Raw genomic sequence first — 16,180 nt, 5'->3', positions numbered from 1 at the left:
CAGTATTAGATTGTGGAGCTCTGAGATAAACCACCACCTACTTTATAATACATTTGTACAAGAAAAACAGGAGAAAGCACCTCATCTGGCAAAGTAAAATGAATCTGTGAGTTGTTGAGGACACACTTCTCCAAGCCCTGGATGGTGAAGGTGCTTCCTCTAGTAGATCTTCTTCCTGTCCCTCATGCTCTGGTACTTCTTGCTTTTCTTCTTATTTCTCCACTGGGGGCATCTGTGCTTGTTAGCCCTCCTCTCAAGCACTCTTTGCTTTCTCTATGTCAGACTGCTAGCTCTTCTGCCCACCTTTAATGGCGTCTCTTGACACACAGCCTATACCTCAGCCATGCATTGTGCAAAGCAGACAAATACATGTTCATGACCTGAAATCAAGATCTGAACAATTGATCACAAATGGCCAGTATCAAAAATTAAAAATCATCCATTCAAAAATGAACCAAAGAATTCTGCTAATTTAGAATTAAAAACAGATGTTTTCTCCTCAATCTGGAAAGGAGTGTTTATTCTTGACTCCTAAAACTTAATGACACAGGGCCAGTTGTACGACGGAAAATTGTATGTGCAAATCCTATGGGCCATGTACTTACTCAATTTTGCGTGTCACAAATAATTTGCAACTTGCAAAATAGTGTATTACGACTCCTTACAGCGACCCCACAAGCCATGTAAAACCCGCGCCGTTAACCACCCTCTTCAAGAGGGTGGTAAAGCACTGGCAAATGGGAAGAGGTCCCCAGGGGACCCCTTTCCCTTTGGGAATGCATGTGCAAACATTTTTTAAGAGCAGGCAGTAAGGACCACGGCCTGCCCTTAAAAAATGAAACAAAAACGTTTTATTTTTATTTTTTTAAATGCATTCTGTTTTCCTTCAACCCCTTAAGTGTGGCCGGCGAAAGCACTACCTGCTGGGTGCTGCACACGACCGTTGGCTAATGCAGCCCCGCCCACTCCGTCGAACGCCCGCACCACATCGGAATTGCTGCCGCTGTAAATGTGTTAAGGAAAACAGGCTGCATTAAAAAAAGAAATCTGGTTTATTTAAAAGCAGTCCCAGACATGGAGGTCTGCTGAGTCCAGCAGTCCAACATCCCTGGGAGGGCCAGCCATTCCCAATTGGGTCACAAATTACGAGTGCCTCATTAATATTCATGAGGCATGCAATTTGTGACACTGTTATACATTGGAAATTGCGACTCGCAATTTGTCGCAAATTACGAGTCACAAATTTGAATGGTTGGGCATCTGGCCCACAGTGTTATATTTTGCTGCTGTATCCCAATGTGTGAAAGTGAATGATTAATTTGGAGGATAGTACCCCACCAACTTAGGCAACATCATGCTAGGTTATAACAGCGTTCACTGAGCAAACTCTGATCAACCCCTGATAGTTATGGCACAAGCAGCAAGAGTTTCACATGTGAAGTATATGATAGATTCGAGTAGTACCAAACAAAATTAAAGTCAAGAAGCAACAAAATAAAATTCTGAAAACAAATTAAAAATATAGGGATCACATTATTAAAGCAAGGTTTCATAAAATGATAACATCAGATTAAGGGAGCCAGAGACGTTAATTTTATGAGTATTAAAGGCAGAAAATGCCTTTAGTAACAAGAAAAACAAATAATGTTACAAGCAAACTCTGTGGCCACAGGAGTAGGGGGTAATCAGTTACCTTGCATGGTGGTACAATCAAATTATTCAATCTTCCTAGTGCTATCCAGGGAGTACTTAATCAGGGCTCCAAAAGTGAAACACATTTCTCTGTCGTTAATAAGAGTCCCACATTTTTTAATATGTTTGAAAAGTTAATCATGGTTTGCATCACAGCTTCCAGGCTTCAAATAAAATGTCATAGGGTCCAGGCCGTTCTTCAGCCAGGGCTCCCACTTCGTCCAGGACAGTCCATCCCCAACTGGGAATCTTGCCAATCCTCATCAGATGGAACCCTTCTGCATTCTTTTTTTATCCTGAGACAGTACAGGATGTGAGACAGTACACTGAGACAGTACAGGATGTGAGCTAACTTACTGTTTTCTAGTGCCTGTGTCTAAATCCAGAGCAGTGTAAGCCTCAGTCCCCTTCTCAGGCAGGATCTTGCTTCTTCGAAACCCCACCTAGTCCAGATGTGTTCTGATAAGCTAGTTGCATGGTAGCATTTTTATCTAGTGCCTTAATCAGAGGTTGGTGGTATTCTCTTGCTGAATCCCTAGAGAATTCCAAATATCAGCCATCCCACATTTGCTGCAGTTCTTGTCTTGTCTCTGTTAATTTACTGTGCAAGATAGCACATCTGTAATCACTATTTAGAGTTCCTAATTCTCACCCAAGCGCTGCTCTAAGTTAAACGTCTGTTATTCAGCGCCAAGATACTAGTAGTGGTGAACGTGCGCTTTACAAATACACATGTTATGTTATTGATATGAGGAATAACCTTGCCTGCGGGACCCGAGAATAGAATTCCTCCCTAATGGGAGCAGAGACAAATGTCTATGAAGTTTTCTCTGATTAAAGGTTTCTGCCTTTTAAGCCTCCTCCTGGCTACACCATGTCAAAAGCCGTGCCCCAGACGGGCCCGTTGTTTGTCCTCCCATTCCTGTCTACTCCCAATTCTCAAATTTTGAAGTACAAGACTTGTATTTACCTCCCCATTCTCCCGACTTCCACAAGCAGTTCTATTGTTATATTGGCGCAGAAACTTTTCAATCTTCATAAAGGCTCAATCACTGTTAGGATGAAAGGCCACCAGAATTGGTTTTAATTTGAGAATTCAGGCAGCACACAACTCCTTTGTCACTATGATTTCATACAGTTCCCTAGGCACTATATGTATTTGAAATCTATCTTCACCATTATTGATAAATATTAAAATAAAATTTGAAGGAACTTTTAAGTATTCTCTTTGCCAACATTATGAAAATAGACTTTATTTTTATTTCGAAAATGTTTTGTTAAGGATTTTCAAAATGAAAATAGACTTTTAATCACAACAAGGATTTCCATGAAAAGTCAACGTTTGACTCAAAGTAAAAATAATAGTTTGAAGCTTTTCACTGTAGGAATGTATTATTCTTTAATATTTATCTTGCCCTGCTTTTATGCATTAAGCACCCAGCCCTCTGATCAGCAATGCATAATTTCAAGTTCTTTATCTAATGTATAACTTTTTTTTTCTAAATGACGAAGGGCCCGATTAGGAGTTTGGAGGTGTGGGAGCGGGCCACCATGCCACCGACACGCTCCGACACTGCCAAACTCGACCGCGCAGCACCTGCCAGATTACAAATTAATTCATGGTCTGGAGGCCGTGCTTCGGCAGTCCCACGGTGGAGCCTGTTATAAAGGAGCGGTAATAGGGGTGCCAAATCATGTTCCGGCATGGCATGTCGTGCAGAAACTGGGGGATGCAAATCAATGCTGTGCAGAAATTTGGGGTGTATGCAGACAGGGGGGCACACCATGTCCCCCCTGCATGCATCACCTGGCCCATGGGCCAGCTGGGGTATTACAGATCCCCGGCGGTTGCGGCGGTCCTGTGGTGCACTCGTAGTGCCGCGGTTTCTGCCACACCACCATGAGTTTTGCATCCGATGGACCACCAAACTCATACTCAGGCCCTAATTATGTTTCCTATCAATGTTTTACAGCTCATTTTGTCGCTGCATGGTGAAAACCTAAAGCCTTGTTTTTCTAGTCATTTATGATGGTGGTATGAATGTCAACCTTCTCCCACACTTGACATTTAACTTCTAAGTCACTGATGCACTTTCTGTGCCAAATTACTATGGTCCTATTGAAACAGCATTTGAAAAAGCAAATTTTGTTTAGCATATTTTATCTCAAAAACAGATCTGACAATTTCAAGTGATCACTCAAATGAGATATGGTCCTATATATCCTACACATCAATATAAAAACATTCTTTTATGATTTGTAATAAACTTGATTTAAAACTAAAACAAAATTAATCTTTCAAATGTTTGTTTAAAATTGAAAATTGCTTAAATTAATTATGCACACATTTTTTAACAAAACTGAATGCATACATAACAAAAATAAAAATGTTAATGTGGCTTTGATGCTTTTTATTTAATCTTTTGTTAAATTTTATTTATAAATTAAATACAAATATGTATACACATTTAATTTAGGTAGCTATTGTGCTGTAGCATTTTATTTTATTTTTGTCGATTAATAATAAATACTTTAAATACTTTTCCATGTATGTTTTGTACTAAAATATTGTTGAAAATATTATTAATCTAATAATTTGCCCTATTGTTTTCCATAGCTAGATTTTTGTCAAGGTTCAGTGATCTCTACTTATGTGTGAAACGTTACTAGCAATATATATATTTTTTTAAACTTTAATTAGCATTTTTATGAAAAACAAAACAAAGCACTGAGCTCAGATGAAAGGGCATCTTGGTTACCTGTATATGACTTAACACATAAGAGGGGAGAGGGACAAATAGTTAAACTCTGCCACCCCGAGCCCCCATAGGTTCTTAAGTACACACACAGAAGAGGTGGAGAGCAACAAACAAAACTTATAACAAAGCAGACAAACTCATCTGTTTGAGAAAACTGCCCTCACTCACATACCGAAGTATGTGACATGCTTCATCATAGGGCCTGCTTACAATACGCCCTGGTGTAGCCACACACAGGGCGGAGCATAAGGGAGGGGAAAAATAATAAATTCCACACAACACAACGTACGACCATGAAACTCAACATATAAAACACGTAACATGTAATGTGATAAAGCAGTGCCAATCACCAAGTGGTTCAAAGATAACAGTGCGACAAAAAAGGGTGCAGTTAATAGGAAGTGATTTAAAACTGGTTTAAGGGTACCAACCAAAACATTATTTATTATTCCCAGGTTCCCCCACCAGGATTAAAAAGAAAAAGGATGGGTAATGTCTTAGTGAGAAAATGAGGTTTCTCAAGACTTCCCTCCTGGTACTGCTGTGGTCAACATGTTTCGACCGACTTACTGTGCCTTCGAAAGGTCACCCCGGTCTTCTTCAGAACTGATGTCGCTTCCAGAAACTTTTATTAATGGGGTTAAAACTTTATATAAGGGCCCGAGAGCAAGGATATTGGTAAATGGCGGTTTGTCCGATTGGTTGCACATTCATAGAGGAACAAGGCAGGGATGCCCCTTGTCTCCATTATTGTTCGATATATATATCGAGCCATTTGTTTGTGCTTTGAGACAAGACTCTGTAATTGTCCCTTTTAACATAGGAGAATTAATAATCAGGACAGCATTATACGCTGATGATCTTCTTCTTTATACCTCAAACCCATCTGAAGCTATACCTAGATTATTTAAACTAGCTGATGATTTTGGTATTGTTTCTGGATATAGTATCAATAGGGATAAAACCGAGGTTATGTGTTGGAATAGTCCAGTCCCTATCCCAGAAGCAAAATCTAAGATGAGATATCTTGGTATCCAACTGACTCAGAAGGTAGAAGAAATCCCTAAGACCAGCTGGGAAACCGTGATAAAAGAGATTAAAAAATTATTGTCTAAATGGAACTCTCTACCCTTAAATATTTATGGTAGGGTGAATTTAGTAAAAATGATTATATTACCGAAGGTAACATTTTTGTTTAATTCTATCCCTTTAGTATTTAATAAAAAAGATATTCTTAATTTACAAGGCAGGATTGGATCCTTTATTTGGGCGACAAAATCCCCAAGGATAGCATGGAAAAAGCTGAGGAGAGGACTAAAAATAGGAGGCTTGGCTCTTCCAGACTTATTATTATATTGTTATGCCTTTCAGCTTAAAAATTTTCGACTCTTAGCCAATAAATTGGATTCTACGTCTAATAGCTTAATTTTTCGGGCAATGTTGCATGACCTTCCATTTGATGCAGATTTTTTCTTGTTTAAGTTTGGGGATCAAAAATTTTTCAAAAAAGTTAGACTGAAGGTTTTGAAAGCCGCTTTACATTACTGGTATCAAATTTGCAAGTTGCTATCTATCCATTATTATCACTCTTTTGCTCCGATTTGGGACTCTCCAGGTACTCCTGAATGTTTGGGTGATCAACTAGCTCTCCCGTTGAAGAGAGCTAGTCTTTTTAGATGGGGGGATTTTTTGGATGCTTCGAAAGCCCTAAATTGGGAATTTTTGGTTAGTTTAACAGGGGGTACTCTCACGAGATTTAAGTTTTATCAGCTGTCAGCCTGGTGGGGAAGCCAAATTTGGGATTTAGAGAATGAGAATCCCCTGTGGAATTTAATCAATAATCCTAGAGTGAGGAGAGGGGAGATGGCCATATTGTACAAAATTCTACTCCACAATAGGGATAATATGGAAACTGAAATTATGAAATTGTGGGATCCCTCAGGGCTCTGGGCTTCGGATAACATAATGACATTGTGGAAAGACTCCTTTACAATGTCACAGCAAATAATCAAACCAGCTAATCTGCGAAGAAACCATTTGTATACCATGTACAGAGTTTATTGGACTCCTGCGAAACTCTCCAAGATGTCGGTAGTTAAGTATTTTTGTCCAAGATGTAAGTTGCAGGATGCAAATGATATTCATATGTTTCTGGAATGTCCCAATATAAGAAACTTTTGGGAACAGGTGTGTAAGTTTTTGGAGGATGTACTTATATTTTCAATTCCATGTACCCCTAACTTGGTTTTTTTTGGTCTCCAATCAGATTACGTTTTGGATAGTAATTTATCACAGTTTATCTTTTATGTAATAGTGATCGCCAGAAGAGAGATCTGTAAGGTATGGAAATCGGCACTCCCTCCAATATTTGCAGATTGTCTCAAAAACATTATGGTGGTGAGTAAATTTGATATGTTATGTGGTGGAGAAAAGTCTGTAAATCTGTGGTCAGCTTTAAATGCATGGAGCGAAAGATAAAATAAACCTAAGCTCCAATGATTATGCCAGAGGTTTTGTGGTCCTGTCCTTCCTGAGTAGCAAGTATCATCATGACAGGAAGTTGGACGGGTAACAATCCTACCTCTGGGCAATCCTTAAAGGCTATCCACAAACACGAGGGTCGGAATAGGAAGGTTTGTGTCAGTGGCCTGAGGAACGCCTATTCAGAGTAATCATTTTCTGGTGGCATATATGAGGACACAAAAAAAAAAAAAAAAAAAAAAAAAGAACTGATGTCGCTTCCAGTACCACTTCTGGCCCCACCATATTTCGGTTAGAGTGCCTCAAAGTACGAGCCGGTCTACCTAGATCCTAGCTCCTCTTGTCACGTGTGGAGAATGTTCCCAGTAGTCAGGGAGTACATTCACTAGTAAAGAATAAAAAAGAGACAGCATAGACATGCTATACTCCCAGATAGTCTCTTCTCATCCCCCTACTTCAGAAAACATCTATTAGAGTTCCCTAAATGGTCAATGAGGTGAAGGTACCCCTCTTTCCCTTCTATCCCAGGTCTGAGAGTGATCCCTCCGGTCTCGAAGTCCAACATACTCATTAAGTAGTATTGCCAGTATCTACATAGAACGCTGCATGTGTCCATACACACCACGAGTCAGAGCTCTCCACCTCTTCTGTGTGTGTACATGTATATGAGACATCTTCATTAAACATCTTTGTTACACAGTAGGTCATTCGATATACCACACAATATGCAAACAATTAAGTTATGGCCCAGCTCAGCTGTCACCGCAAAGAACGCTGCCAGATATTCATCTGTACCCTCCAATCATCTGCCCCCCTATACAGTAGGCCTGGTAGAATTCAGTACTTGGTAAGTGTGTTGGAATTCAAGACATACAATAATGGAAGCGGCAGCTCAGTCCACTCCAGTTGGCACCAGGCCTTGTTCCCATTGTGAGGGGTACTCTCGCTGCTGTACTGCAAAGTAAGCCCTGAAGGGGCCCCAGATGTCCCTTGGCCTAGAGGTTGGGGGGGTTGTGGTAGGTATTGCTTGCTTCTCATAGAACAGGACTCCAAGCTTTGGAGCCAGCTCTGTCTTGTGGGTGCTCTCCTACTTCCCCAGTGTATTGCCACTTCTCTTTTGGCCAATAGCAAGGCGATAGCAGCCAAGCGTCTAACTTTGAGAGGAAGCTGCACAACATACCCCAGGAGTGCAATCTCAGGCAGAGGGTTTACCCGTTCCTGAATACTCTTGCTCAACGTGTGGTGAACCTCCACCCAATATGTGTGTATACATGGACATGTCCAGGCCAGGTTTGCAAAATCGGCTTGAGGGGATTGGCATCTCCGGCAGTGGTGAGGTCTATTGGGGTCTACCTGTCCATGAACGTCTCGTCTGGAAAAATGAACGCGTCCTTCGGGGGCAAATATATGGCCCGCAGAGAATAAATCTCCCAGTTTGACAATACTGAACTTCCTGCAATTCCTCTGTACAAGCTTTCCACCTGTTACAGGCAGTAATTTAGTGTTGGGGAGTGGCATGTCGAAGTAATACACCATCTGGGTTTTTGTGAGTCGCCCCAGCTTGGCCCATGCCCAGCTAGTTGTGGAGACCGGCTGAATGTCTGTGCGGTCTCGCAGGATACCGATGGGCAGCACTGCGGCCAGTGTGTCTGGAAGGACAAAATCTGATTCCGTTCTCAGAAAAGTAATCATGGCATCCGGATGATACCACGCCTGCGCAAAGCTGCACTGCACCACCAGATAGTACAGCTGTAGGTCAGGGACACCGTACCCCCCCTAGCGCATGGGAGCGTCATGACCTGTCACCTAACTCTGGATGTCCTAGCGCTCCAGACCAGTCTGATCAACTGGGTACAAAGTGTGCTAAAAAATTTATTGGTAAGGGGGATCGGGATATTATGGAATAAGTACAAGAACTTTGGTAGGACAATCATTTTAATGAGTGCGACTCGCCCCGCCATGGAAAGAGGAAGTTTTAACCAATGATCTATTTGTGCCTCAAGTTTAGAGAAAGCCACACCATAATTGTGGCGAATAATTTGGTCCGTATCAAGCTGAATATGCACCCCCAGATACTTCACTGAGTCCGAGCACCATTCCAGTGGAAATTCCAGTGTCCATTGGGTCGTGCTCTTCGTGAGAGGGAAGATAACAGTTTATGCCAGTTATCCCCAGACCGGAATAGGTGCCAAAGGGCAAAATTTCTCATATGAGGGGATCCAAATTAGTCTGGGGGTCACGGACGTAAAGGATCGTATCATCTGCATATAGTGAGACCAGCAGCGGGCACGTACGGAATTGCAGGCCTCTGTGCAGATGTTTCTCCTGGAAGTGCCTCACTACTGGGTCCATTGCCAATATGAACAATAGGAGTGATAACGGGCAACCCTGCCTAGTACCACGAGATAGGGAAAAGGGAGCAGACAGAGTGCTGTTAAGTCGGAGTCGAGCAGGGGGCTGACTATATAATAGTGCTGTGGTGGATATGAAGGCCTGCGGCATACCCATTTGTTGCATTATAGACAGAAAAAGGGCCATTCCAGGGAGTCGAAGGCCTTTTTGGTGTCTAGCAGGATTGCTGCCGCGGGGGTGTCCGGGTCTATTCTATGCAGGATGTTAAACATTGTACAGAGGTTAAATGCCATGGTACGGTGGGGACGAAAACACAATTGAGCCGGAGAGACTATGGATTCCATCAGGAGCGAGAGGCTGCACGCTAATGCCTTAGCAAGTATTTTATAGTCTAGATTGAGGAGGGACAAGGGACGATATGAGCCGCATAGCAACGGTTCCTTCCCGGGTTTGGGGAGTAATATAATAACTGCTACGCGGAGAGTAGGTGCGAGGACCTGCTTCTCCATTGCTTCCGCATACATATCTAACAGACGAGGGATCAAAAGCTCCTTGTATGCCTTGTAAAATTCCCCGCGAGGCTTCTAGTCCCGACCCCGTCGAGAAGAAGCCGGCTGTATTTTCAAATCGCGGGCGACTCCCGATACACTCTGAGCTCCTTGACTCCGTGTGGACGACTTGCCCCTAATTAATATATATTCTGATAAATTCCAGTGCCCAGCGTCCCCGGGTCAGCTTTTAATTCTTGCCTCAAACGCCAGTTTCTACAAACAAAATGACGCCATGGTATTCTCGCGGAGGCTTTCAATGTAATCACACGACTGAGTGTACCGAATAAATAGGTTGCTAGTCCCCCCCAACGTCCTGATGAAGACCCCGCCGCAAGGGTTTTACTGATTCCTGCACTATCTGGGGGTCGAAACGTCGACAGCTCTCCCTCTTTCTCCAGCCCCCCATCCACAAATGTTACATACAGTGTATTATTGTGGGGCATGTGATTGTTGAAATAATTTGTTTGGACTAATGACCGCTCTGTACATTTATAATTGAATTTCAAATGTATCAGATACATATCTGATTTTAATGTCACTAATCCCAACCTGCACTACCCTCACTTCATCACCTTCCCCTCACCCTCAGGGGCACTATTCAACCTTTTTCAACTTAGTAATGTTGGATACTATATCCTGTTTTGTCTAGAATGTGATTCAAACATTTAGACTCATTAAATGTTGTTTGAATTGATTTAATTTGTATAGAATCATTTTATTCTCACTGGGACCTCTTCCCTCTCAGCATTGTAAAATTCCCCAGTGAACCCATCCAGTTCGGGGGCAGTGGAAGGGTTCAAGGAAATGATGGCTTTGTCTATGCTGTCCACAGTGATGGGTATCGCTAAAAATTCCTGCATGAATTTTTCAAGATATACCAGCGCCACTTCCGCCCCAGTCTGGTGGAGTATAGTGCTTTAAAGTAGGTGAGAAATTCTTGTCGTATGCCCACAGGGTCAGTGATGTGCTGTCCCGCCAGTGACTGCAACTCTGTGATGTAGGATTTTGTGTAAGGGGGCCGAACCATTTGTGCCAGAATCTTACCAGGGCGGTCCCCTTCCCCATACACCCTGGAAAGCTCCAGGCCCCGATGGGGTTCCAGCTGACATCTTCAAACATAATTTAGATCTATGGTCCCCAATCCTTACTAGGGTCTTTGAAGCAGCAATTAAAATAGGCCCAATTAATTCTTGGAAAACTTCAATTCTGCTCCCCATATTTAAAAAAGGGGATCGTAATAATCCTGCCTGTTATAGACCCATCTCCTTACTGGACGCAACCGGAAAGGTTGCAGGGTGCCTAGTCCTTCAAAGACTTCAAAGCTGGGCTGCTAACAATCAAATACTGTCAGATCTACAGTACGGGTTCCGTGAGGGTTTGGGGACTGTAGAACAGGCGCTAAACCTCTCCCTATTAATAGGTAAATATGTGGGGCAAAGAAGGGAAAGCTGCATCTGGCCTACGTCGACCTGTCGGCTGCGTTCGACTGTGTCTCCCATGGCAAGTTGTGGCAAACCCTCCTTAATATAGGCGTTGATCCCTCATTAGTTTACTTTATGCAAAACCTTTACTCTGACGCATCAGCTAAGGTACGATATAGTCCTGGTGGGGAGCTTACCAAACCATTTGCTGTGGTGAAGTGAGTCAGACAGGGCTGTGTCCTGGCTCCCTTCCTCTTCAATCTCTACACAAACGGACTGGAGGTATCAATGCTAGAAGGAAGCCAGGACCTTCCCATGATTGACCGCCGTCCAATTCCCGCGCTGCTCTACGCGGATGACGCGGTCATCATGGCACGGACTCCCCGTCAGCTGCAATCCCTCCTAAATAGATATTGCCACTTTATGGCAAGCTTAGATCTTAAGGTTAACATAAAGAAAACATTCGTTATGCATTTGGGAAAAAGTACAAGGCAACCAAAGGGCATCTTTATCAATAATACTAAGCTAGATTGTACAAACTCATACCCCTATCTGGGAATTTTGATCGAAAACAAATCAAATTGGCAACCGGCTATACAAATAAGAAAATTGTCTTTCCTCAGAACCACTACAGCTTTGATAACATTCGCTCGGAATCTGGGACAGCGCCCTCCACGGGAGATGCTCCAGATATACCAAGCAAAATGCTGTTCAGTGGCACTATATGGAGCAGGGATATGGGGTTTCGTCGCCACCGATAGCATCCAAAAGGTGGAAAATCGCTACTTAAGATACCTTCTGGCTGTCCCTAAAAGTTCCCCGACCTATGGCTGCCACTTGGAATTAGGTTTGGACTATTTATCTGATATCATTGCTATCCAACCAATCCTATTATGGCAATGTATATGGCAAACAAACAAATGTAAATTGACGCGCTCCCTAATCATTGATTGTTTAGCCTTAGAAAATTGGAAGAGTATAACATGGCTGGCCTATGTCTGTAACTTTTTGAGAGATATAAATCTAGAATCCTATTTTCTACATCCAGAATCTATTGTGGAAATATCACGACTAAATCTAAAAAATGTATGTCTATCACATCTTCGTGAGCTTCTACTGACTAAAGAGATATCAAAGGCCTCAAATGTCCATCTTTTAGCAGTTCAGAGTTCTTATGGGATTCAGCCTTATCTCCTACTCTCTATTACAGACTATGAGAAGTATTTACTGACACGGTTTCGTTTCAGTATTTTCCATCGAATAATAACATTCCCTAAGAAAAATGACTGGTCTGCCAACCTTCCTCCCTGCCCTTGCGATGAGCAGTCTGAGCAATCGCTTCTGAATGTTACCTTTTTTTGTAGTCTTTACGAACATCCACGGAGACAATGGATTATACCTTTAATAAAATATATGGGTTTGCGTCGCTGTCGTCCGGCAATCTTAGCCTTACAATGTTTGGACACAGAATTCTCCATCAAACCCATAGCCTGTTTTTTAAAATCCTGTATTAAATATCGTAAAGATTATGATTAAACCACTTATATAAGGATTTGCTGTACTGTCACCTAACAATATCAGAGACCATAGTGTGTATGGCTTCTTAGTTCTAGTACTTATATATTATGCTCCTAGTAATTCGTTCCTTACAGACATCTATTTTTAAATGTATAAAACTGGTCTTGCTATATTCCTTTTTTTATGTATCCTTCTTCTACCAGTTTTTATGGCTTTTATTATGTACAATATGCTTGCTATTTTTGTACTTTTATGGATATGTTTTTTCTATCCGAATAACGTTTTAAAGAAAGAAAGACTGCAACTCTGTGATGTAGGATTTTGTGTAAGGGGGCCGAACCATTTGTGCCAGAATCTTACCAGGGCGGTCCCCTTCCCCATACACCCTGGCGTTGTGGTATTTCCCCTTATATTTAATTTCCCTCTCAGCCGTCTCCCTATATTTCAGGAGTAAAGCTGCCCTCTTAGTGCCATTAGCCAGGTCTGTTGACACCGTTTGTGCAGTGTCTAGGGCACCAATCTCACCCTCCACCCGGGTCAGAGTACCCCGAATATCACGTAGTACACCGGAGTATTTGGCCATGCACACACCTCTAGTGTAAGCCTTACAGCTCTCCCACAGCACTGCCACTGTGTCCACCAAACCAGTATTAAGTGTAAAATATTCTTCAATTGTGTCCTGGATCTCCTGCCTAAATACCTCGTCATCCAGAGCTCGTGGGGGAACCTCCACTGCCTTTCAAATCCCTCTGGACGTGGGATCATCAGAGATAGCAATACGGGGGAGTGGACTGAGTATGTTCTGGGCAGCGTTTGAAGTTTATGGAACCATCTGGAAATGTCTGGTGTAGCCAACCAATAGTCCAGTCTGGTCCAGGTGTCATGGGAACTGGTGTAATGGGTATAGGTGGTTTGACTCAGGTCTTGTGCCCGACCGATGTCCTGGAGCGAGAAGTGTTCACTTTAAGAGTGCAGAGCCTTACAAGCTCGAGGCTTGGGGTCTGGGGCAGTAGAGGTACTGTCAGTGGGCAGGTGCAAGGCGATATTGAAATCACCTCCCAAAAAAAGGGGTATGGGGCTTAGTAGTAGCAATTTGGATAGTAACGCATAGTAAAAATCTGGGGAGTCCTTATTCGGGCAATATATACATACCAGCGCTATCTTGTGGTTTAGCAACGTGCCCACTACTATCACATATCTACCATCAGGATCGTAAGTAACAGAGTGACATTTAAAGGGGAGTTGCTTGTGTATAAGAATGGATGTGCCCCTAGCATAGTTGCTATAGTTTGCAAAAAATCTGTTCGGGCCCCAGGAGGAGGCAAACCTGGCTTGATTGCTGGTGGGAAGGTGCGTCTTCTGCAAGAAGGCCACATCCACCTGGTGTCAGATTAAATAATGGACAATCTGACGCTTTTTACGGGTATTGTTTAGACGTCGGACATACCACGTCGCTAATGTGACGTTTGATGGGCCTGAGTTATGACCTAACTGTGCCATCCGAAAGAGAAAATCTCATGAACGGAGAGTAACCAAACGCAGTACCTATTCATTGTAGTCGCAAACAATAGAATCATAGCAACAGTGCAGTGCAATATGAACAATACCCCACCCCCTCCCCCACCCAGCCTTCCCGCCCATCCGGAGAGGCAATATCAATGTTACAAAAACATACAATAGTACCAATGAATTTTCAAAAATAACCGACAAGGGTGCAAATGTGGTACAGTCAAACATCACCATTACGATCTCTTAGGTGTACACCAAAGTGGGGGGGTGCTTTCCAATGGCCTAGCAGCCTTAACAAGTATTATACTCAATGTATGAAATCCCGGCAGTCGTTATTAACATGTCAACTGCGCAGTGTAGTAACAGGTAGCGAGTGACCAACAGTCAGCCATGCCCAGAGTTCGAGAACAGATCCACACTGACAGCAGAGCCACTGTGTGGAGGTGAAGCAGCGTCTGTTTTTGTGGGGCACTTGTTGTTAAGTTTATAATTACGGCAAAATTCCTGTACTTCTGTAGGATTTTCAAAAATTCAAACACGATCATTCACCTCCACCCTCAACCTGGCTGGATAAAGCATGCCATATTTCAAGCCTAAATTCTTTAGCATTCTCTTTACCCCCAGGTATTTCCTCCTTGCATCTTAGACAATGGTCGTGAAATCCGGATATAGCGACAGTCTTAAGCCCTGCCAAGAGAGTTCGCAATGCTCACGAGCCAGTCGCAACGCAGTGTCCCTGTCTCAAAAGTTCATTATTCGCGCAATAATGGGCCTGGGCGGGCAGCCCGGTTTGTGGCGGGGGCCAAGAGATCTGTGGGCGCGCTCCACCACAAAGCCAGGAGTAAAAGATTCTTTCCCAAACAGGTCAGTGAGGATCGTTTCCACCAGATTATCCATGCGTCCTGAAGCAGTAGATTCCGGCACACTCACCAGACGAACGGTAACCCGACGACTTCGCACCTCCAAATCTTCATTTTTTGTCGCAACTTCTTTTAGGATTCATCCATACAGTCTATCTTCTTCAATGATTGCGCCATTCCATCTTCTAGGTCCAATGTGCAGGACTCAACAACATCCAGTCGTCTATCGTGTATCTGGAGCTTCGCTCCAAGATCTGCTATGTGCTTAACTAGAGAGTCAAAGCGGACGTCTAGCGCCTCATTTCCAACAGCAGAGGGTGCAATTGATTGGAGTCATCTGTTGAGGTAGAAGGAGGATGCCCACCGTCAGCCATGTCGCCTGGCTGGTCTCTAGAAGGGTCTGCAAGTTTATCGAAGGGAAGGACGCGTTGCTTAGGGTCTCTGTGGCCCATGCCGCAGCTGCTCTGGCAGGTGCACTTGTGGAGGCAATCGGGCGCTAAGCTCGATAAGTGGCCCGTGGTATGATGCAGGGGGCGCTCTCTGCGGATAATGCAAAGCATACGATCCCCCTGTCTTTGTTGGAGGCGCGCTGTAGCCACAACCAGACTCAGCGTCCCGCCAGCTAGGCCCCTAGCCAGAACCCGCCTTATAGTTCACTGACTAAGCAAGATGCAAAGGGAGAATCCACCAAGTTGCAGTATTAGGGGGTCAGGTAGGGCTTAATGGAGTCTGTTGTCCTCTCTTGTACCAGCGGGCCATGTGCTGGAAAGGGGGCCGCGGTGTGATCAGGCTGTTCGACCCAACAGCATACAGGCCATATCAGAGAGTGACCCCATCTCCAAGCAAGGCCTCAAATGGAGGGGGGAGGAGGTGCGACGTATACACACAAGCGCTTGGGCACCGCGCTGTTTCTTTTGGTCCTGGGAGTGCTGCAATCAGATGGAGTTAGTGACTGAGTCAGCACCCTATGTGCAGTGTACCGTGGGGCCGCCGCCATGCAGTCTCAGGCACTTGCATTCCCAGGGCAGATGAGTGCG

At 43.5% G+C, this 16,180-nt stretch overlaps 1 protein-coding gene across 1 annotated transcript in view; it reads right to left on the bottom strand.

Annotated features, from left to right (window-relative positions):
* Positions 1 to 16,180, bottom strand: part of SLC39A12 (solute carrier family 39 member 12) — a 402,419-nt gene that overhangs the window by 326,797 nt on the left and 59,442 nt on the right. The gene's annotated exons all lie outside the window — the stretch shown is intronic.

This window comes from Lissotriton helveticus, chromosome 10 (assembly GCF_964261635.1).
Source record: "Lissotriton helveticus chromosome 10, aLisHel1.1, whole genome shotgun sequence".
Classification (NCBI taxonomy): domain Eukaryota; kingdom Metazoa; phylum Chordata; class Amphibia; order Caudata; family Salamandridae; genus Lissotriton; species Lissotriton helveticus.
This window is presented reverse-complemented; position numbering and strand designations above follow the sequence as displayed.